This window comes from Sturnira hondurensis, unplaced genomic scaffold, assembly GCF_014824575.4.
Source record: "Sturnira hondurensis isolate 20B ecotype Veracruz unplaced genomic scaffold, ASM1482457v3 Scaffold0022201, whole genome shotgun sequence".
NCBI lineage: Eukaryota > Metazoa > Chordata > Mammalia > Chiroptera > Phyllostomidae > Sturnira > Sturnira hondurensis.
This window is the reverse complement of record NW_028094832.1, coordinates 8,800,348-8,825,861: the sequence shown is the minus strand read 5'-3', so window position 1 is coordinate 8,825,861 and position 25,514 is coordinate 8,800,348.

The following is a 25,514-nucleotide window of genomic DNA, read 5'->3' as shown; positions in this document are numbered from 1 at the left end:
ACGTACACAGGACCCTCCTCATCTTTCTCTTTCTTCCACCGCAGTCGTCGTAGAGACTAGACTATCCTTCTGTAGTTGTGTTTCCTCAACAAAGCTATTTTTAAAAACTTATGCAAAATAAACAGTTCAAGATTCTTAAAAGCCAAGTATTGAACCTTTGACCTTTTAAAACAACTTTTTCCTAGAAGAGCCAATAGACCCAGAGAGAGCGAGAGAAGGAGCCAGCATTTACCGAGGGTTTATAGCCACACCTGGCATCAGGTACTGTCTGTACAGAGCCCATTTTCCTCACAACAACTTTATAAGGTCAAAATTATTATCCCCACTTAACAGATAAAGTACTAATTTCAAAGAGGTTAAATGACTTGCCCAAGATTATAAAACAATAAAGGGAAAGGACAAATTCGAATGTAGGCTGGCCTTACAGACTCAAAAGACTGTGCGTTCTTGAGATACTGTTCAAAGACGAATACTTTCTTTTTTGCAGATATCACAGATTTTTCCATGGTCTGTGGAGTTTTGTTTGTCTGTCTGTTTGTTTGTTGATTATTTGAGTTTTTGTGTTTAAAACCAGTGTTACCTGACTTGCCATCCATAAAGAGTGAATTAGCACCATGGAACAGTGGGTTCCCTCAAGCCGCCCCGGGTCATCCCCACCTGAAAATTCAATTATGATGATTGGTTAGCCATCAAGCCCAACTGCCCCCTTTTGTGAGGCAGAAAACAAGGCAATGCCAACTGAGACACATGCAGGGCCAGTGAGACACCTGGACATGTATTGACAGCGAGGAGCATGGGCTGAACCCCTGAGAGAAGGTACAGGACGGTGCTGCCCAGATTCCTGTCTGAAGGGACCACGGTCTTTCTGTATTCTTCATGAGCCCGCTCACATGTGAACACTGCATTGTCCTTTGGGCATCTCCTTACCCTCGTCATTTCTCAGAGAGCCAATGACACCAGAAACTTGGCTATCGCAATCTTAACACATTGGAACCTCCCTGAATCACAGGCAAAAGAAAGCACATGGGTACAGCCTCTGGGTGAGAAGAGAGAAATTTCTGAAATGGGAAGCATTCTTGCTTTTTGTTTTAACCATGTCATAAACCGTGTCATAAAAGAGAATAACAAAATAATGGAACGACATGTCCTTCCAAATCCTTGTGGTTTCCCATAATCCTCCCCGTGCCCAGTGCAAGTACAGTGAACAGAGTGTGAACTCTGCAATCAGACTGACCTACTTTTGCATTTCAGACAGACAATTCACTAGTTAAATGAGCCTCTTTGAATCCCTGTGATATCACTTGTAGAACCGGGATAATAATACCAACCTCACCACAATGTTTTCAGGATAAGAGAGAATAGAAGTAAAACGCCTGGAAGACAGTCAGGAAATGGCACTGCTGTCACTGCGTGGTTACCTTAGCCCTAAAAGGGACACAGGCTAAAATCGTAGAGTTTGAGGGCATCTTGGAGATCGGTCTGTTTGGACAGCTTTCCCGATGTAGAAATAGCTATTCTAACATCTTTGATAGATACAGTTTGAATATTTTCTGCTTTGATAGACAATCCGAGTCTACTTAAAATGGTTAATATTCATCTATTGGAGAATGAGAAAACTATCAAGTGAAGTTATTCAAATATATTCACCTGGCAAGAAGCAAAGTACAGAGGAGTTTTGCACAAGGAAGAATGAGTTAGTGAGGTGTTGAGGGGCGACCGCCTAGGTCATGAAGTGCATTAAATTTCTTGGAAGAAGATGCCTTGACACCCACAAACTAGCACATCAGTGCCACAATGAACTGTGTATGGGTTCAACTGTCCTGGCATTCTTTTTTTTTTTTTTTGTCATCGTTTGAGGTAACAAACTTGTAGATTGTTTCTTTTTATACTTACTGAATAACTTCTAAATATGGAAAGATTTCAAAAGTTGTCTTTGTATTTAATTTTGAAGAAATTATTTTGTATCATTCCCGTCCTCTGGCTCCATGCAACAGACCAATTCAAAAATTAGGAAATTTACCTTCCAGCAGGACCTGGTCCATAGTTGAAAAGCAACCTCAAGGGGTATTCTCAAGCGGTACAATTGTGTTCAAATGCAAACACCACAGCGAAGGGTTGAGTCGAGGGCAGACAGTGACACGCATGCTGTGGCCAAAGCGCCTGTCAATTTCCAAGACTTGATAAATGTGATGTTTGAAACCCACTGACCATGGGGAAAGACGCTTCCAAGATTACCGTAATGCCCCTGAATGATAACTCACCTCACATGCTAGAAATAGGTGCAAATCTGGGCCATCTGTAAATAAACTGTGGACCTGTTACATCTCTCTTATAAAATGGATTTAAGTTTAGGTATATCCACACTTGAGAAAGAGACTAAAATAGCCGCCTCTAGAGAACAAAAGTATCACCTTGTTCAAATCACTTGAAGAGCCTTAATTGGTGCTCCTTCTAGTACTTCGCTCTCAACTATGACTCAAGAAGATAGCTAATATTGAGGGAGTTATTAACATATAAACAAAACAAGGGTCTAGAAAATTGATTTAATGACTTTCTTTTTAAAAATTTTTTAGGAGATTTTATTTTATTTTCTAGAGAGAGAAGAAGGGAGGGAGAAAGAGGAAAACATCAGTCAATTGCCTCTCACACAACCCCAGCCAGGGAACTGGTCTGCCACTCAGGCATGTACAATGACCAGGAATCAAACGAGCAACCTTTTGGTGTGTAGGCTGGCACTCAACCCACTTAGCCACACCATCTGGGGCTGAATTTTCTATCTTCAACCCATAGCTTGATTGCTCTTTGTGCAGGGAATAGTTTTTATAAAGTTGAAAAGGTAACCATGGCTTTGTGTATTGACCCTTCCCTTATCCTCACCCTTCCAGTGGTAACAATTATGTACTCTTTGGAAATAGCAACCATACTAACAAATCTCACGGTAGTTACTTCATCTATTCCACACCATCTAATCAGATTTAAGTCACTTGGCTTAGTAGGAGAACAGAAACAGGAAGCAAAAGTTGATGAAATATATCAAGAAATAAATAAGCTTTTATTTCTTGGACACTCAGCTTTTCTTATTTGTTTCGTTTTGGTTTTTGGTTTTGAGGCATAATTTGTACACATTAAAGTGTACAAATCTTTAGCGTGCAGCTCAAGCAATGTTTAATGGTGTATACCTCAGTAACCACCAGGCAGTTTAAGATAAGGAATATTTTCACCACCTCAGAAAGATCATTTATGCCCCTTCCCAGTCAAAGAAGTTCATCTCAGTTCTGCAATGTAACTTGGCTGTTTTCCATGCTTTTCATTTATTCCTTCACTTGAGAAATAAATAATGATATATACTGAAGAGGCTTTTGTTCAATAATTAATCATAGCACAAATCTAGAGTGCTAATCACTAAGAATATAAACATAAAAATGGTCATTGCCCTGGCCTTAAAGTTCTCTCAGTCGTTTTTATCTTAGAATATTTTCAATATTGAAAGCATACTTTTTCTGGAGTGCTCAGCGTCATTAATCGTCAGGGAAATGCAAACCAAAAACACAATGAGATACCACCTTACCCCTGTTAGAATGGTATTTTCAAAGACAAGAAGTAACAATTGTTGATGAAGATGTAGAGAGAAGGGAACTCTTGTGCTCTGTTGGTGGAAAAGTAAATTGGAACAGATTTATTTACAGAAAACAGTGTGGAAGTTCCTCAAAATTAAAAAAAGGAACTGTCGTATAATCCAGCAGCCCACTTCTGGGTTTAAATCAGAAGGAAATGAAATCAGGGTCTTCAGGAGTCACCTGCAATTCCACGCTGATTGCAGCATCATTTACAATCACCAAGATATGGGGACAAACTCAGTGTTCACCGACAGATGGGTGGGTGAAGAAATCGTGGTATGCACATATAATGGAATACTATTCAGCTATAAGAAAGAATGCGATCCTGCCATTTGTGACACCATGAATGAAACTGGAATGCACTATGCCGGGTGAAATAAAACAAAGATAGACAAATACTATACGGCATCACTTACAGGTAGAATCTTAAGAAACAATTGAATGTTGAATTCCCAGAAGCAGAAAAGAATGGCAGTATTGCCAGGAGCTGGGGAAAATGGGAGATGTTAGTTATAAGGAACACACTTTCAACTACACAATGAATAAATTCTGAGGATCTAAGTACAGCCTGGTGACTTAGTTAATAACATTGTATTGTATACTTGAAATTCGCTAAGATCTTAAAAGTTCTCACTACACACAGACAAAAAGCATAACTAACAATGTGAGGTGATGGATATGTTAATTGATTGTGATAAATATTTCACAGTGCATATATATACATATATATGTGAAATCATAGCAGTGTATACTTTAACTATATGTAATTTTGTTTGTCAATTATACCCCAGTAAAACTGGTAGGGGGGAAGCACATCTTTCAGCAACATCGTAGATTCCTGGATCAGGGACCCTACTATAGATACTGACTAGATAAACCACCAGAAATATTTGTATCTGCTCCCAAAACTGCTATACCTACCCCCCAAAGGTAGATTATTTTTTAATGTGCAAGGTTTATCATTAGCAAATACTTTTTTTAAACATCTGCAAGGTTTGCTGGGGGTGTCCAACCTGTAGCCCATGTGGCCCAGGACAGCTATGAATGCAGTCCAACACAAAATCGAAAATGTACTTAAAACCTTTTTTTTGAGCCCTGGCTGGTGTAGCTCAGTGGATTGAGCGCGAGCCTGCAAAAAAGAGGATTGTGGTTCGATTCCCAGTCAGGGCACATGCCTGGGTTGCAGGCGGGTTCCCTGCAGGCCAACTCCCAGCAGGGGACACACGAAAGGCAACCATACATTGATGTTTCTCTCCCTCTCTCCTTCCTCTCTAAAGATAAATAAATAAATAAAACCTTAAAAAAATGTTACTTAAAAAAAAAAAACTTTTTTGCTCATCAATTTCTGTTACTGTTTGTGTATTTAATGTGTGGCCCAAGACAATGCTTCTTCTTCCAGTGTGGCCCAGAGACGCCAAAAGGTTGGACACCATTTTCTGCTTGGCCTTTCCACATTACATGTTTTCTCATTTGCCAGCTCTCAAATAGTCATTCTTTTTTCAACTGCTCCAGAACCCATTTTCTGACAAGGTTAATATGCCTCAGACTTCATATACTGGAATAGCATAAAATAGTGGGAAAATAAAGAGAAATAGTGAATAAAACTGCTTGCCAACCTTACTGTCTCAGTTTGAGACTCATAATTATTTTTAGTAACTAACCATGTTCGCTTTCAATTATTTTCATGACTTCTATTACTTTCAATATCAAAATAATGATCTTTTCTAGAGTATTTTCTATTTTATTTATTCTTTTAGTTTTGATTCATAGGTCTTTTTCTCCCACCTTGAGTTGAATACTTAATTTATTTCCTTCCATTTTGTAAAAATCTCACTGAGGATGTTTTTGTTGTTGGAGTTGATTTTAGAGAGAGAGGCAGGAAGAGAGAGAGAGAGGAACCTCAATCCATTGGCCCCTGTATCTGCCCCAACCAGGGACTGAACCCACAATTCTTGCAATGTAGGGGTATGAATGTGCTTGCAATTCTTGCAATGCAGGGGTATGAATGTGCTTCTGAGTAGAAATTTGGTGCCATTCAATTTTCTTCCAAATAAGTTCATACCAAATCCTTTTCAAATATCTAAAACTTAAGAAATGCTTCTCAAAAGATCACTCACTAAAATTATTATGCACTATTTAGAAAGGATTTGGTTTTGTTTTAAATTTTACCATTTCTTTCTGGTTTATTATCTATAGTCAGAGAAGTTTTCAGGACTTTTTTACATGCCCATATGAACAAATATATGACTGACTTTTGGAAACATTCCATGAACACCTGAAAAAAATTATAGTTTATTTACTATCTAATTATCAATTCATGTCCATTAATTGCATTGTTCAGATCCTGTACACTCCCTTATCTGGGAGTAGGAAACTGGAGGAGGTTCTAGGAAGACTAAAAGATTAAGTTATTGTTTCTGTCAACTATCCTCTCATTTGTAAAGTTTTTTTCTGTATATCTTTCTCCATTGCTAATCAGCAATATAAATTTAACTTTAATCTTATTAATGATTTTGTTGTAGAAAATATTATCTCTGTTTTCTTTTTGTTAATATTATTTATTAATAAACTTGACCATTGTTATTTTATACTTTAATTACTGAATATCTTGGACATCCATCTGAATCCTTCATATTTACTGATATAATAAATGTGCTCAATCGTTTTAAATTTTGTTTGTAAATGCTCTTTAGGTGTTCTTGCTGAATCTTGAGTGTTTTGTTTTTATTGCATAATATATGAATTATTCTTTGTTTATTTTTACCTTCTGTAATTTTTTAGAAGCTACGTGTCCAATGTTTTCATTCCCATAGTCGTAACATTTTAGTATTAAAAACACATGTATTTTACAATATGTATTTCTCTGGTTACCAAAGTCAAGAATGATGTTACGTTTGAGTTTACAAACACAAGATGAGAAATTCATTCCCAACTTCCTAGATGTATAAATATAGTTTAGAGTTTCACAATAAAGATATTATTACGAAAGCACTATTTTTTTTACATTTTATGGATTTCCCCCCCAAATTTATTCTTGACTTTTGTGTTGAAGGGAAGGGTTGTGCCCCAGTCCCGATGTTTCCTTCTAGGCAGCCTCTCCCGGTCTCTCTCCACTCGTTACTTACATCTCCCAGGAGGAGGAGAGTGGCTCGTGGAAAGAGTGGGCATCCTTAGCTCTGCCCTGGGATTTTCTTCTCGAGGGTTAACTACCCTGGGAAGTAAAGGCTTCTCTCTGTGCTTCATGCCATGAGTTTTACTTGCCGTGGAGAGTCCTGCACCATGACTGAACAAGTTGCTCCGTTTTGAGGTTGAGTAGCTAGCTCATCCATTGCGCTCTTATCCTAAAGTATCGTTATGGGTTGAATTGTAACCCTCCAAAAGATATTTGGAAGTCCTAGCCCTCAGTCCCTGTGAAGATGACCTTGTTTGGACATAGGATCTTTGCAGATATAAGTAGCTGACTTCATTAAAATGGGTCAGAAACCCTATAACTTGTGTTCGTCCAAGAAGACAGGGGGAAGACTGCCGTGTGGCAACGGTGCCAAGACCGGAGTGACACCTCTATAAACCAAGGGACTCCAAAGATTACCGGCAAGCACAAGAAGCTAGAAAAGGCAGAAGGATCCTGCCACACAGGTTTCAGTGGGGGCGGCGAGGGGGAGCACATCCCTGCCGGCAGCTTGACTTCAGCCTTGAGCATCTAGACTCTGAGACCATCGATTTCTGTTGTTTTTAGCCCCTCTGTGATGCTTTGTCACAGCAGCCATAGGAAACGAATACTGCCACATTCTCCAATTCAGGCTTTTTCGGTACAAAAGGGAATTTGGGTTCTCCCCTGCTTTGTGTTGTCTTGTTTCTCACTTGGCTCAGGGCGCCTAAAAATCTCAAAATTTTGGTGCAAGGGCTGGACATTTTTAAAACAAACAAACAAACAAAAAACCCTTATCTTCCCATCGCAGGAAACCACAGAGTGGAAAGAAGTGCTCTGTGCGGGCTGCAGGATTCAGTAGCCAGGGCAAGAGAGTATCCCTTGGCAGAAGCACCCTTCCTCTCCAGGCCCCAGGGACGGAAACTTCAGAACCCGCCGCCGCAGCAGCCGCAGTTCAGGAATCGGCTGAGCGGACCATCAAGCCGAAACCAACATGGGGACTGAGGAGGCAAAGCCACAGTTCGCAATCCGAGCGTCTCAAATGTCACCGACAGAGGAGTGAGTACAGAGAGCAACGGTGCCCGAAGATCCAGTCAACACATGGGCCCAAGTTAACCTCTTTCCGGGGAAATTTTTCTCAATTTATTTTAGGTCCTTGGTTATGATTCCAAAAAGCCACGCAATTACTTGACTCCCCTAAAAAGGTGAAGATAAAACCAAGAAGATGTTCTTCTTCATCCTGATACTTTGAGTTTCTGCTTTGGTCTTTGGCAGTTCTAAGGATAGGGATATTAGGACTGTCGTTTTGCCCAGAATAACTGGGTTTGGGTCTGTGGACTGTTTATTTTTACACATTTGTGTGAGGCCAGGACTGTGATGATCTCATAGATCGTTCACTACTGAGGCTCTTAAAAGTGAGGCATGTGTCAGAGACTTGGCTGTGAACTGGGGGTCCTAAGGAAATCCCACGGAGAATGGCACCCCTGAGAAAAGAGCCCCCACAGCGGCTTCCATCCAGGCGAAGAGAAGCTCTCTGGCCAGGACTGAGCAGAACACAGAATTAACAAGGACTTGGATGGCTTTGGGTTTTAACTCACAGGGTAAGAAACAGAAATTCAACTCCTTTGGGGTTTTTTATTTTGTTCATGAACTTTAACCTACATGGGGTACGTATACTCTTCGAACTTTTCACATTCAACGATACTGTATTTTGGCATGTAGAATGCACACTTTTTTGCCCAAATTTCTGAGGGAAAAATAAGGATGTACGTTATATATGGGTAGTACTAATTCTGTATGTATGTAAATGTTTTTAACTCTTTTATTTATGCTTGTGCATTAAAAGTGTAAATCTAGAAAGCAACAATTATATCTGTATGCAAAATAATACCCTGGAATATGATCATCAGTTTTGCTTCTAAAGATAAATATGTAATTTAATCTAAAATTAAAACAAAAGATTTTTTTCCTGAATTTTGGGCCAAAAACGTGGGTGCATACTATCCGTGGAAGCATATTATACATGGCAAAGTGCGGTATGTCATGCTCCTATTGTTAGCTCCGTATTTTGGGAGTATCTTTAGGCTTCTACAGTGCACTCTGCAGCCCCAAATTAAAATAATTTGGGGGGGCTGGCAAATTCATAGTATTTTTAACTATCACATATTACATAATTAAAACCACGCGGATACTTCAGTTGACCCTTTTAATATGCTGTTTTCCCCACCCCGAAGTTAGTAACTGATTTGGTTTTATTGTTTTCATCTTTTAGTTTGTTTTTTTTAGTTTGACTTTTTTGTCTCATGTGTGAAGAACGTTCAACTGGACCACCCGCACAGTTTTCCAGGAAATCAGTCACCTTGCAAACATCCTCCGGGAGACTTCTGTTCTTTTTCCAGTGAGAACGGTTGCCGTTCAGGCCTTCTACGCAGCTGTCATCCTGGAAATCTCCCGTTAGTGTTCCGTCTCCCTTCTGTGCTGCACCTCTTATTACGCAGCGTCCCACGCCTTCCTTGTCTTCATTTACTCCCTCGTTTTGGTTGAGTTCATCCTCCAGGGGCTTACTAAGAACACATGTATAAAATAGAATATTTGAAATTGTCATTCAACCCTCCACCTTGACCACTAGTTTGGCTGCAAAATCCTTCTAGTATAGAAATTATCTTCCATCCATTTTGAAGGCAATGCTTCATTATCTTCAAGTCTCCTCATGTTGTTATTAGAGAATCAGCAGCCACTTTAACTTCTGATTCTTTATACTATCTTTTATGATACTTTTTCTCCCTTGGAGCTTGTAGGCCTTCTCTTTGTTCCCAGTATCCTAATATATAAAATGTTGTATGCTGGTATAAATATATTTTCATCCATTGATAGAAACTCTTGATTGGGAAACTCAGAGATGTAGGAAATTTTCTGGAATCATATCACTGATGAGCTCATCTTTTCTGATTTTTCTGTTTTCTATTTCTATAATTTGTACTATTCCAGCCAATGGGACTTACAGGATTGGTCTTATGATTTTTCTTACCTTTGTTTTTCTATTTTCCAAAACTTACATTTTTGTTCTAATTTCTTCACTATTAACTCAAGTTTATTTTCCAATATTTGTATTGATATTTTTATTTCTACTAACATATGATTAATTTCTAATAACACTTTTCTTCTCTATATGTTCCATTTCTATTTTCTGCAATAACTGTTTCATGGATGCCTTTGTCTGTCTTATCTTTTTAAGATCATAAATGCTATGGATTTTTTTGTTTTATTCCTCATAATAATCTTCATTTCCTCTAAGTTGCTTTTTTCTGTTTGTCTGTTTCTTTTTTTCATGTCAGAAGGATGCCTTTGATCTGTGGTAATCCGCGATTGTTTGCTCATGACCAAGAAGCACAAAAGGCCTTTTCCCAAGTTATGAGCATTTGAATAGGAATTACTAACTTTGAACTGGCTGTGTTGTTTTTCAAAAAAGATAAAAGTCTGTTATACAGTGTGTGGGAAAAATTCAAGAAGAAAGAAGCTCATTAATTGGAAAATATAGAATGTACTTAAGTTGTACTGTCTGCTGAAAACTAGTAAAGGCACAGAAAAAGGTATGTGTAGAATGCCACCATCTGTATAAAAAGCAAAGAGTCAGAGACAAGATAGACACTTTCCTACAGAAACACTTTTGTACATTTTGAATTTTGATTATGTGTGTATATTACTTGTTTAAAAAATAAGTGATTGTTTTAGCCCTGGCTGGTGTAGCTCAGTGGATTGAGCGTAGGCCTGCGAACCACACAATTGTGGTTGGATTCCCAGTCAGGGCACATGCCTGGGTTGCAGGCCAGTTCCCAGCAGGGGACTCAGAGAGGCAACCATACATTGATATTTCTCTCCTTCTCTCCTTCCCTTTCCCTCTAAGGATAAATAAATAAAATCTTAAAAAAAATAAGTGATTGTTTTAAATGCTTTAAGAGTTTCTAGGTGTGGAGTTTTTTTCAATGATTTTCTATAGAATACTGTAAACATTTTCCATTTCTATATCCGTATTTATTTTTAGCTGGGAAAACTCTTTCTTTCATTATATCTCTTATTATTGACTTCTAATTATTCTAATCTGCCTCCAAAGTAACTGGTATGTATGTGAAGTATTAGTTATCTTCTCTGTTACAACTTCATCCCTATTCCTTTCCCCTACAAGGATGTCCATCCTTACTTTACACGTGGCCTTTTCATCCTCATCCATTGCTTTTGTCATTGTTCCATCCAGTTGTCTGTTGAAACTTCCGCACCCAACACAGAATTATGTGTGGGAAGAAAAACAGCTGACTTTGTTGGTGAGAAACAAGGTGGGCATAACCTGCCCACCAAGAATGGGATGTTGCTATGACCTTTGAAGGGCAGGAAGCCAACCAGTGCTCAACGCATGGCAGAGTAGCCAAGGGATCCATGTCGTCCTGACTGCGCAGAGCATGTGTTCAACAGCAGCACGGGCCAGCCGTCGAAACATCATAAGGAGAAAGAACGGCAGCGCCTGGTCACTCGGTTCTACTCACCGGCCTCCCCAGGGTACCTCTCAGAATCTTACCCAGCTGAGGAAGGAACAGGTGAGGATTCCAGAGGAGGAAATATGGTTTTCTGCCAACACAAACATGTGGGGACTTGATGGCATTTGTGTTTCAAACTATTATATGGATGATATAATTTTGAAATCTTTAAAAAGTTTTACTGAATACTTCATCTAAATCCCTGCAGCTGCTAGACAAGCATATTCGGTGGCTAATTTCTTTTTCTTTTATTTCAAAAAACGGACACAGTGTACACATCCCTGTAAATATGACTCTTAGGTCTCTGTATTAACATTTGAATTAGTATCACAATCAGTGATACTTAGATTCTTTGTTTGGTACAAGTTACAAAACGAGCAAGTGCATTTGAATGGATTCAGTCACTGCCACACTCCTCACCCCAGCTATACACCCCACTGCCCTTATCTTTACACCGAGCCTCGGTCACACATTTGTGCTGGCCCAAGTGGAGTTTTGAGTCTGCCAATTCTGCTTGAGTTTTCAAAGTCATTTCATGTGCATTGTTTTATTCTTTACTATAAACCCCATGGAGAACTATATTAGCTACCATCATTTTTCCTTTTCAGACCAGGAAATGTGGGCTTGCTAAAAATTACCATACAATTAGTAAATGGTGGATCTAGAGTCAAGCTGTTTTTTTTGTTGTGTTTTTTTTTTACCATAAAACACTGCTTTTCTAAACAGATACAGAGTAAATGTATTCCAATCATCTTGTTCTTGGTTGCTTTAAGTTTTCATGCATAGTTGTTAGAATATTAAAAGGCATGATAAATGATTGAGGAGCAATTGTGAAAGAAAAAGGCATTATTATGATTGTTCACTTAATGTCCTCAATGAAGTGAAATCACATGCTGTGAATAATCGTGGTGATGTCCTAGGCAGACACATTATGAGCACTATAAAAATGATGTATTGATATCTTAATTACCCAGGAATGTGTTCTTTATGGACAGTCCCAATTCTAGCCAGCTACCTTCGTTCATCTTTAATTGCCAAGTACAGTTGCCTACATTTACAGTAAGGGAGATAAAGAAGAAAAGACCGGGTCAGGGATCAGAAAAAACCCTGAAGTCTTTTGAAATCTTGAGGACTGAGTCACCAATCAAAAGCCCATCCTCAAAAAAGCCCTCAGTTTTTTGAGCTCAGAACGAAGTAAATGTATGTTCTTTATCACCATCAAATGAACACAAAACCGCCCCCTTTCTTGAGGTGACTTCATTCTTTGAAACTAAAGATCATTCAAGAGTCTGCTGAATTCTTTTTATAGAACATTAGCGCTTTAAATTATGGAAACTCTTTGAAATGATAAGCAATTTAGCTGGGAAAATTGGGGCCCAAAGCACTGGCATCCCCAGATTGAGTGAGAGGAAAGTTTTGAAGTGGTGCACCCTGCGGGCGGGGGTGGGGGGAGACGCTGATCACTGTCATGTTTAGAAGGGCAGGCATGTGGTCATAAGGAAAGCAGACTGGTATTTAGTTGGTTTAAAGTTGCTGTTTTCTTAAGTTCTGCGCAGATATCGCAGCCCCTTATTACCTACACCTGAGGTGAATGCCTTCCACCCACCTACGCACACACACTCCACTCCAAAAGAAGAGCAACACATTGATTAAATTCTAGACACTATGAGCAGCACCGGTGTTTGCAATAATAATGATGACAAAGGTCAACGAAATACAGATTTTATGGAACTTTGATAATAAAAGTTTAATTTTATGTTTTTCCCACCTTATTGAGATATAATAGACATAGTTTAATTTTAAAGTCAGTGAACTGTGTCACTTAAATGAGCTTCTTGAGAAATAGGTGAAAATTCTATTTTTTAAAATAAAAATCTATATTTATTAAAATGTTTAAAATTTCTACATTGGAGTCTATGAAATGGGAGAATTGAAAAACAAGTCGTCCTGGCATTTAAGGGGCTTATGATGGCATTTTGATGAAGGAGATGACACTTTATAAAAGAGGCTCACTATACTACAAAAAGGAGAGGATTTGAGCACTTAAAAAAATATGAAAGTTTCCTGAAAAATATGCCAGTGTTAAAGTCTCTTAATGGTACATACATAATTCATTACTAATACAATTAGGATTAAGTCATTCCCATTTCTGTTACTTGTACAACATGTGTATATATGTAGAATGAAAGAGAGAAACAAGATATGGAGCATGTGCATAAAAATTGATCAGATTACTTGGTATATGGACATAATGAAACAGAGAAAAGTTCTTGGAGAAAATAGGAGTTAAATCAAATCAGCATTGCAGATAAATAATGGATGCTTTCTCCTGAATCAAATGTTAGTCATAAAATGAAACAAAGTTTAGCACTAAAAAACGTGCATGTCAATAATAAAATTTTACATGGTTTGAATTTTAAGTTCAAGCAAGATATTGCTCCATAAAAACTTATCTTTATAACTGTATCACTCTCAAAAAGCATGTCTAAAAATGTGACCATTTAAACAGTATGGAAACTACATACACTGCTATCTTAACAGGGTTTATACTTCATCCCAAGATAGAAATTCTTGTCATACTTAGAGATGGGGAAAGGTTTGAATTTGTGCTCCATGAGCAAATGAAGCCATAACCAGCATGCAAATTAGTAAAGCATATTAAACTTTCAGGGGCCAAATATATGCAAAACTAAACGAAGGGAGAATGTTCACTCGGATGGAAAGAGAATATGGCTACCCCTGGGAAATCTAATGGCTTGTCTCAGCGTTGTTAACTGCAGGTTTGCTGTAGTTCAGCTTGAGTGTTTTTAGCTCTTTATGCACCCCATAGTTGCCTATTGCAATACTTTTTAGGTGGGGAGGAGCGTAGAGTAGTTATATAGCCATAAAGGATGGTCTTGTTGAAGTCTGCTCATTCCTTACTTGTTTTTACCACTCTCCAACGCTGACTCAAATTTACAAGCTTTCAACCAGCCCTCTCTCAGACTTGCTCAGGAAAAGATTAAGTTCACACAAAGACGTTGCAATATATGTGTAATACATACCTCCACCGGTAGCCATTTTTGTGTTTCTCACAAAGTTGGAGACATCATATTTCTATCATGGGGAATGAAACACATTCAAATATGCTAAACCTTCCTTATGTGTCTATAAGATAAATCTGGGAACAGGTTGTGGTATACGATGTATTGTCTTCTAGAAACAGTACTCGAGCATCTATATACCTATGGCACTAAGCCAGATGCCACGAAGCAGTACTTCTCCAAATGCACCTGAATTTTTGACAGCACAGCAGTGAGAAGAATTGCCTCCATGGAATTGGAGAGGCTGATCAGCACCCTCAGGTAGGAGAGGGAGGCTGTGCTGCAGCAGCAGACATTCCCAACAATGTTTAAAATCAAAAGGTTTTATTCTACTACCACTCCGTGTTTCTCGCAAGGTGACTGCCAAACCTGCTTAGCGTCATCCCAACTTCAAGATCCAAGCTGACAAGGAGGCAATATCTGAAAATATTGCAAATCATTTTGTGAGAATGAAGGAGAGCTCTGGAAGGCCTCACACCAGCAGTGAGATGACCTGCTCATAAATCATTAACCAGAACGAGGCATCCAGCCTTAGGGGCCAGGGAGAGTAGTCCCTGTGCCCAGGAGAGGGGAAGTGGATCTCAGTGAGTAGTGCATATCCACTCTGATTATTTTACCTTAACACGATTCCAGTTTTGCATCCTGCTTCACTCTAAGTCCATTATTATAAAAATGAAATTTTAAATTACCACAAGCAAAACTGACAACCAACATAAATTTTTATTCTATGGCACTGGTGTGTACCATGGTCCGATGATGAAGGACATTTTCAACCATGCAGAGTCTCACACTTTATCCTGAGGGATATGAAAAGTTACTGAAGTCATTTAAACTGGGCTATAAAAAAATCAGAATTTTACTTTGAAAAGGTCTCTCTGTTTGCCAGTGAGGAGCATATTTGGACTGCAAGCACCTCTTTAGTCTAAGGGCAGGGAGACCAGTGAGAAGCTTACAGAAGAAATCCAGTGGTGGTGAATCTGAATAAAGATTCTATGATCAGATCAGATAGAAGCGGGCAGATCTGAGAAACAGTACAGTCCAACTGGAAAGATTTGCTGATTAGTTGTGAAAGGTACCTAGCCCTGGCTAGGTGGCTCAGTTGGTTGGTTGGACTGGGTGACTCAGTTCTCTATGCAAACACTCCTGGGTTGCATGTTCCATCCCCAGTCAGGAATATATGGGAGGCAACTGATTAATGTTTTTCTCTCTTTTGTCAATGTTTCTGTTTCTCCCTTTCTCTCTAAAATAATAATAATCATCAACAATGGCAACAAACACATATCCCTAGGTGCGGATTTTTTAAAAGGGAGGGTCTAGAATGTTTCCAAGTGTTCTGGTTTGGTGAACGAGGTAGAAGATGGCAAACAGTGACCTTTTCAAAGTAAAAAAGAATAAAGATATTCTTTCTCAATATTCTCTGAAAAGAGAATAAAGGCGGAGGAGCTGATTTAAGAAGAAGAGATAAAGAATTCTGTTTTGGACATGTTGAATTAGAGGTGCGTAGTGAAAAAAACATGTTTAGATATCTAACAATTATTGGAAAACTATTCCATTCCATCTTAAGTCCACACAATTCATGTGGGACTGACCATACCCTGCAGCTTCAGGCCAAAGGAATCCATCCCCGGGGTTCAGGAGTGGACATGTGACCTGGTCATGTGACCCTGGCTGGCCCAATCAGAGATTTTCCTGAGATGTTTTTCTCCCAACTTTTCTTGAGAAAGAGGTTTGGTCTTTTCACTACAGTCCCTAATTGAAAGGATGATATAAGCCTAGAGCTGCCGGTCGCCGCCATTGCCACAACATGGAAGGAAGACGCCTGAGAGTAAACCCACACAGTCACGACAGGAGAAAAGATCATTAATGACAGTCTGGAAACTGTTGGGTTTGGCTATGTCTACCTGCTTACAGAAAGCCACAGATTCCTGTTTCTGTTTAAGCTACACTAAACAACTTTCCATCACTTGCAACGGAAAAGACCCAACTAATCCCTGATGGGAGTGGGACACCCAAAAGGAGTCGCCCAAAGGTCATTTAAGGCACTTGACACCTTCAGGATTACTAGAGCATCTATCAGGGGTTGGAAAAAGGAACATTTTCACTGGAGAAATATTCAACTCAATCTCTAAGCTTTCTCCTGATTCTAAGGTTCTATGAAAATACACTTAACATGCCCCCAGAAAAATGATTTCCTTCACCTTCAAGGTGAAATTACTTTAACACCATTCTTTCATTTCTTCCCTTTGACTAATGATTATTTTTAGAGAGCTACTTAGGTTAAGAATGTGATAGGGAGTAACAGGGAAGATGAAAGTTTGGAAGATATTGTTCAGAATAGAAAGTACACTAAGTTAGCACTATTCTTAGAAAACAAAATAGCTCTAAGTTGTTTAAAGATTGTTTTCCCCCTTCTTTATATTTTATATTAGTTCTAGTTAAGTTGCATAATATCAATTCAGCATGGGCTGATTAAAGAAGTGTGGTGTTTGCATGAATGTTTGGAATCAAATGATCTGAAGGGAGACTGTTAAGACAACATATACTAGCAGCCAGGATCCCAGAGTCCTGGTTTGGAAACTGGAGATTTCCTATCCCATTTAGCTCACAAAAGAGCCTAAGCACTTTTCTGCCCTTCTAATGTGTCTACATACAGGTGCGATGCCTCCTCCTCCAGGCAATAGACTTTTTGAGGACTGAGCCTCTGGGGTAGTCATTGTGATATCTCTTCCCATTAACCTCCCTCCCCAGAGTCTGGTACAGAGCTTTGTACCCAATAAGTACGAAATAAACATCTACCAAGGGTATTAAAATGTAAAAAGCAGAATCTTCTGGAAAATTCACAATCCTATGTACTTATCAGAAGAAGAAATCACACAGATGTTTCTGTAACAAGCAGAATCCAAATTAGTCATTCATGGTTTCTGCTGATCATATTAGAATCACCTCAACTTAAAAAATACCACACACACTCCAAATATCACTGGATTTTCCCCCACATAAGCAATATTTAAACACAAAACAAGCTAGGAAAGGAAATAAAAACCTTTAGCTAGCTGCAGGTGATTATCAGAAACAATTTCCTCCAAGTGAGCAGACCTGCTAGCATTCCCTGGGATTTAACCTCCTCTGATGTTCGTTACCCAATGTGTCGTGTGAATAAAAAGTATGCATGGCAGAGCTTCCTGTAGTCACTGAACCCAAAGGAAATATGAGCATATAGCAGCCTATGACTCAGCAAAAACAGGTGTTAGGTCTCTGGTCTACTATAGAAGGATACACTAGCTGATTCCGAAAACTCATGCTCATCACGGGAAAGAGAAACAAGTCAGCACTAAGTACAAAAGGCTTCCTTTAAATTAATCATTCTTCTTTTAAAGTTAAATTTATAAATATTTGAGTCACAACCTTATGATAACAGTATGGTTTCAGAGCCTTTGAGATTTTTTAAAAAGATTTTTATTTTATCTTTAGAGAGAGGGGAGAGGAGGAAGAACAAGAGGAAGAGAAACATCGATTGGTTACCTCTTGCAAGACTCCAACTGGAGACCTGGCCCACAACCCAGGCATGTGCCCTGACCAGGAATTGAACTGGCAATCTTTTCGGTTGCAGGCTGACACCCAACCCACTGAGCCGTAACAGTCAGGGTGCCTTTGAGGTCTTAGAAGAAACACGCATTGTAAATATGAATGCTAATGAAGCAAAGCATGGGAGCATTTGTGCCGTCGAAATGATCCCGGGTTTCACAAGTTATTCCTTTCATATTATGAAGTCAACCTCAGCAACAAGGGCATTATTCTCTCTTCATATTTCTCTAGTCTTTTGTGGAGTGGTTAAAGAAGATAGAGATGAAGACAAATACGAAGAGAAGAGGAATTGGACAAGGAAAGAGAAAGGGGAAAGGAAGAATGTTTGTTAACATTAACATAGAATGTTAATTGCACAAAATATTGTTGACACTAATACCCACCATAGGGGACAAAACCAGAAGATACACATTTCAACACCTTCAACAACAGATGTAGAAAGAACATCAACATTTATTGCAAAACTTAATAGTGAGTTTAAAAGTAGTATACTCAAAGATGCTAATTTCACATGTGTAGCTTCAAAGGATGCCTGTGCGTATCATTTTATGAGGCATAACTTTTCATTTAGATCAAATAATTCCCCTTATTTGCATTCCAAGTATTCTTTTACAGGTGAAAAAAGTGAAGCGATGACTGTCAATGTGTTGATCTCATTAGCAGAAGAACTTGGCAAACATTAAAATCATGCTTGTTTTATATCAGTAATATTAGATACTCCAAATTAAAAAATAAGTTAATTCCAACAATGGTTCAGTCATTTAATTTTTTCATGAATACAATAAAGTTTTTAGAGGCTTATTTTGTAAGTATTTTGAAATATTTGACTTCATTGTGAATAGTATTGTAATCCACTTAAAATTCAACACTGAAGATAAAATGTTTTTCGTGTGGTGGTAACACAGAAACAAATGCGGGAGAGCACAGTGTCATTACTGAACATAGCATTCCTACTGAACCCAGCGTTCCTAGTGAACCCAGCATTCCTACTAAACCCAGCATTCCTACTACACACAGCAATCCTACTGAACAATGCTTTGGTGCAGACATGTTCTAGGAATATCCATTGTGCTCCCAGAGTTCGTAACTGCATATAAAAGGTTGTGATAATGTACTGGTCATAATAAGCATTTTTATATTTACACAGAGTAACTAAACTACTAAATAATTGAATATAAAAATTATTTCAGCATAGGAGTAAATTCTTTCTCTCTTTGCTGCCTGACATCAGTTGGAGTTTAGATGTGCCTTTTAAAAATATTATTTGTAAATCAACTAAAGTATCCCAGAATGGTAATGTGCTTTCTATTAACACAGTCCTCAAATTTTTCATTTTATATTGTTTAGAATCAGCTGAACAACTTTAATCAGAGCAGTCAATACATTGAGCACCTTCAAATTTTGAGGCTTTCTATAAATCTAAATGATTGGAAATAAAGCTCACAAATATGAAGGTACTGAAACTGATCTTTACAAAAGCAAAAAGAAACTGAACATATTAAATGATGAGAGTTCACTCTTTATACAAGATCTGATTGTGAAATCTTATAATCGTGTTTTAGAATATCTTCATTTGTAAGGAGCATATTTTGATAGGGTTCCTTTAGTTATTGGGGAAAAATTCATGTTTTATACAGAGGTTAAAAAATTGAGGAGGCCTATGATTTTATAACATTAAATTTTGTGCAATAATCCAAAAATTATAAATGAAGATGAGTACACCAGAGAGTTTTGTCTTCAAAAATATTTTTGTAACATTCCCTGGCTGGTGTAGCTCAGTGGTTTGAGCGCGGGCCTGCGAACCACATGATCGCAGTTCGATTCCCAGTCAGGGCACATGCCTGGGTTGCAGGTCAGTTCCCAGCAGGGGACTCACGAGAGGCAACCATACATTGACATTTCTTTCCTTCTCTCCTTCTCTTCCTCTCTAAAAATAAATAAATAAAATCTTTAAAAATTGTAACAGATTATTTAAATAAAAGGAAAAAGAGAAACAAAAAAAGTTGAGCTCAAATATTTAAACAGTTCATTATACCTCTTAAAAAAAGGGAGAACAAGGACAAGGATGACCTCGATTAACAGAATTTGCTCTAAACTAATCATATATCCCTACTGAAGACAGACAGGACATTTGTCACTTAAAATATTGTGTTTTACAAAGAAGAGTAAAGAAATTGTCATAATTTCAAATTTTAGTTCATAAAATGCAACACTGAAGAAGACTGCAGACAATTTAATGGAAAAGTCCAGATAATAAGACTGAATTGGAAAAAGTACATTCTTTTGAAAACTAATGGAGATAGGTACAACAAAGGACTCTTTTCAAATTCATGAACATATGTCAAGAATAGTTATTTTACTTATGTTGTTTTAATTGCTCACGAATCAGTGTAGTGAGGGCTAATTTTTTATCACCCACATAAATAATATTATTTTTTAGAAAGAATTTCATTTTTGAAAAGACTTTTAAAGAGCCACCAATTTGTTAATAATTATTTCAAACATATATAGTTTTACTCATCACATTGCATATCTAAAAGAATGAATTTTGCAATATATAAATTATGCTTCAATAATCTAATTTTTAATTGCATAATGTTGTTTAGTCTTAGCATACCCCTCTCCTTTTCACTCTCAAAAGCATCTTGGCTTGCATAATGAATTAGATGTTCACATGTTCATAACAAAAACTTTATTTTCATTATTTATTCATTTATTTAGTTATTTATTTATCTTTATCTTCATTACTTTTTAGAGAGAAAACAGGGAGAGACAGAAACATTGATGTGAGAGAGAAGCCTCGATTGGTTGCACCTGGACATGCCTGGCCCATTTCATCATCACAGAACAACACTCCAGCTAACTGAGCCACACCAGCCAGGGCCATAACAAAAATTTTAAAAGAGTTACCTAAACTTACCTTCTTCAGGTGCGTTATCCCCCAATCCTCTTGTGTGATGTTATTACTGATTGTTTCTGAGTGATGAATATTGTTATTAGGTTGGCATAGATTTGGATTAAATCTGCATTAATAAGTGCTGAGTGATTCTGCATTCATAAAATCCAAGTGAATAGCATATAGTCACCTGTGTTGGCTCCCTGCTATTTCTTGGTGCTGGTGTCACCCGTGGGACTGATGGTTGTACAGGCATCTTTTGGTTCTTAAAACCAGGGTCAGACATCCGTGTGGGGACCAAGGGCAGACTTATAAAAAATACTAAATCATGAACACAGGCTCACAACAGGGTGGAATTGGTCCACGGTGTTGAGTGCTGGAGAGAAATTGGGTAAAAGGGCAGGGAACACTAACGTGGCAAAATGCACATCAGTGATATCTTCTAAAAAATAGCTTCAGTGCAGTGACTATCTCATTTACTTCTTAAAATAATACTTCAACTTCTGTATTATCGTCTCCATTATATACATGAGGAAAAGTGAAGCTAAGAACAGTTAAGTGAGATCACCAAGTTAGTAGGTGATGGTGTTGGAATTTTAACCCAAGAGTCTAATTTCAAAGACCAAGCCTGTTCAACTGACCAAGCCACAAAAATCACTGGTCATAAAAATCTCTGTGCAAAATAAAAATTAAACACTAACAATTAAATTAATATTTAAGAGACTGACTATTTAAAAGATTTACATTTTTTTAATTACCACCCTCAGTCAACTCTGAATGCCCACTATTCCATGAAGAGTCAGAGGGAGAGCTCCTTAAACAGAGAAGCTTCTCCCACGTCACTGGTGAATGCTCACATTCAACCACACCCGTCATCTACACTTCAGAAAGCGGGTTTGTCAGGCAGAAGAGCAACATAAACATCCGGGAGGCTGGCGTGGTGATTAGCTCGGTGGTTTTTGAAGCTCAGTGTGCAGAAGATCATGGCGGTGGGAGACACAGATTCCTGGGCTCCACTCACAGATATTCTGATTCAGTAGCTCAGCATGGCACCTAAGAATTTGTTTCTCTCACTGCAGATGGTTGTTAAACCACCACGGAAAACGGGGAGAGCAGCAGCAAAAAGGAAACGGGGTACAGCGAGGGAAGGCCAGAGCAGCCAAAATCAACCTCTGCCGACTTCCCAGCCGTGCCAAGGGCTGGCCCTGGAGGAAAGGCATAGGAGTGTGGGTAAAGGGATTTCATGTCTTTGGGTGGGAAACATCTGAGTATGCCAAATATCAATATTGTGTTTCATCTGAGAGTCTCTGTTCGCTTTCTCCTGCCACACCTTTCAAACTGTGATGATAGAACAATAACAAGCCTGTGTTTTTTGGTTCCATCAGAGCTATTTTTTACATATCTCCTAAAAATCATACTCACTGTTAATCAAATTTAAATTTATTAGCATGATGTGGCTCGAAAAAGCAAGGGTAGCCAAAAGCAAGGCTCTTTGGTCTTTCTCCATGATTGTCTTTTTTTGTTGTTGTTTGTTTGCTTTTGTTTAACCTCAAAGATACATTATCTTGTGGTTATCAAAGGGGGAAAAGAAAAAGAAAATAGCAACTGTGGAGAAACTGGAACCCGTATGTTCTGTTAGTGCAAATGTAAAATGATTCAGCCACTGTAGAAAGCATTATGGTCATTCCTCAGAGATTTAAAAATAGAATGACCATATGAGACAGCAATCCCACTTCTGGGTGGGCACCCAGAAGACTCAAACGCAGGGGCCCACACAGATTCTTGTGCACCCTGTTCACAGACGCATTACTCAGGATGGCTAGAAGGTGGAAGCAACCCATGCCCATCTACGGGCGAATGGACGTTATCATGGGTGAAATAAGCCAGTCACAAAATGACAAACATGATTTGCATGACTCCCTTATATGGGGTACCTGGGTTAGTCAAATGCGTGAAGACAGAAGGTAGAGTGGTGGTTTCCAAGAACTGGGAAATGGGCAGAATGGGGAGTTAATGTTTGATGGGTGCAGTTTCAGCTTTGCAAGATGAAGGGTTCTGGAGATGGATGGGGGTGCTGGTGATGTAACACTGTGAATGCACTTAAACCGACTGACTGACACAGATAAAATGGTTTAGATGGTAGATTTTATGTGTATTTTACCATGATTTTTTTAAAACTAAGTAAAAAACAAAAGTATAATGACTGAATAACAATCAACATCGATCAAACCAGAAAAAAAAATACCCTATGTTATATGGAAAATTTCTACTAAATATCAGTAGCTAAAAGTGCCTCACATTTTGATCTAGTGCTCAATGTTCAATGCCATAAGAGTGACCTGTGGAATTTGGAAATGTTTTCAGTACTCTGGCTTCATTTTATAAGCAAGCAAGGTCAATCAGAGAAGAAATAGCTTAAGCTTGTCCCCGAACCTGGGGCAGTCTATCAGGAGAAGTGATGAAGCAAGGTGGAAGGGGAACTGAACGAAGCACTCGGTCCTGATGGTGCCTCTGGCTGATGGCCGGTCTTCTCCCCACTTGCCCTCTCGGACCCTTCGCTTGGGTAAAATGGCAGGTTAATCAGATGCCTGACGATGCTGTCCCACAAACCAACCTGGCTAAGTCAGTGTGATTGCCTCTTTCCTTAAAGAAGAGCTCAACAGAACACAGCAAAATAAAAATGCAGCCAATTCTTATCTCTTCTAAGAGAGGGAAGTATTTCTGCAAATCATCCAGAAGCTATGTTTATCTGCCTTACAGTTGAATGAGGGTGTAATAAACTATAACCGGCAGATCCAACACAAAAAGATCTGAGAACCTGTTCGATCTTTCCATCATTTAAAACATTAAGCTGAACTAAGCGCTGCTGTCTTGGTTTGCTTTTTATAGCTCATACCTCATCAAGAGGAAAGGAGTGTATAGTCAAGCTGGGGGCAGAGAAATAAGTGAGTATTTCGCTCTACAAGTTCTTTCTGGTTAACCGAATTGAGCATCAAGAGCTTCAAGCCTCTTCGTAATTTTCTGCTGGATTCCATATTGAGCTAATAGATGATCTACCAATAAACGGATGAGTACAGTATTTACCGAGCAGCTGCAAAGAGACCAGCACGGAGTCAAGCACCTAGGGAATGCCAAAGAATATTATACAGGGTGCCCCAGCTTCAGGGAATTTAAGACCTATTTGTTGAGGGAAAACACTAATACACCTGAAGATACACAAAGAAAAAAATGTTAATAAGTATTCTTTGATGCTAACATTTCTAGTTAGAGGAAGAGAAATATGCTCCATAAGAAGAATCAGTCTTTGCAATCTATGAGGTGAGCTGAGACAAAGTTGTGAATAAACCCTTCGAATTGGGCACACTGTCCAACTGACCAACTCTCACCTCTGTGACCACGCTGCTTGAAAGCTAGAGCAAGCTACCCACCCTTTGCTAGGAGGACAGTATAATGACAAGCAAGATTAAGTTTCAGAGGCAGCTGAGAGAACATTTTAAAAATCTGATTTCCAAGGTCCTAAGGGGAGTCAACTCTTTAAGAAGAGTCCTTTAACGTGTTTTTGAAATCTTTTGTAAGCCCTAAGGAAATATTTTTAAATTGGACTGGACTAAGAACAGAGACTCTTAATGGCAGTTTTTCATTGCGCCTGAAAATTAGTTAGGAAAATGGACAAATCCTATGGGTTTTGTCTTCTTAGAGACTTTTTTTCATAAACAAAAGACAAGTTCCTTTATAATGGAAAACTAGTTCCAAGATACACAACTTAAGAGAAATATGGGGAAGGAATTATTTTTCTCCAAAATACTTTCCTTTCTTCTCCTTGCTCTACACGGTTATTGAAGTGGCTTTTTTCCCCCTTGATAGAACAATAGACTCTTATTTACACAAAATAAATGGTGTAAGCAATCAAAAAATACTTCCCTAATGGAAGACAGATAAAAGAGAGAGCGAGAGAGAACCCAATCCGTAACCAAAACAAAGACTATCCTTAGCACTGTAGTTTGTATTCAAATGGAAAAAAAAATAAAATGAGCTTTTAACATAATGATTTTACTGTTTCGAGAGTGCCATCCCCGTTTTCACATTTCAAAACATGTGCCAAGCAACTCAGAGGTACTGGAGAGTGAGTGAGGAAGATCAGAGAAGGACTTCTTGGCAGACCAGCCTAATTCCGCCACAGGCACAGACGATTATGAAATTAAAAAGCTGTTCCTCAAGCGGGAAGGTGTGTCTGTTTGTCCCTGGAATAGCAGGACTTCTATTTAAGTTTTGTTTTCGACTGGATGACGGGAACGTTTAACTGCAGATCTAGCCGCTGTGGGTAAAATTGTGAAGTTGCTGGGAACAGTCCCTTTAGTGAGTCCCCACTGCGCACTGAGCCCTACACTTGACGCAGTGTAGGGCTCAGTCGTCACAGCAGTTCTCCAGGGGAAGACACTATGGACACAACCTTACAGACGCAGAGAACTGAGACCTGAACACTTAAATAATTCCCCGTATTTTCCCTGTCTATACTGCGCACTTTCTTGCCCACATTTTTGAGGGAAAAATAGGGATGCACATTATACCTGGGTATAATGATTACATACCACAAGTATAATAATCCCATGTATAATGTGCACAAAACATGGGTGTAACCCATGATCATACAACTTA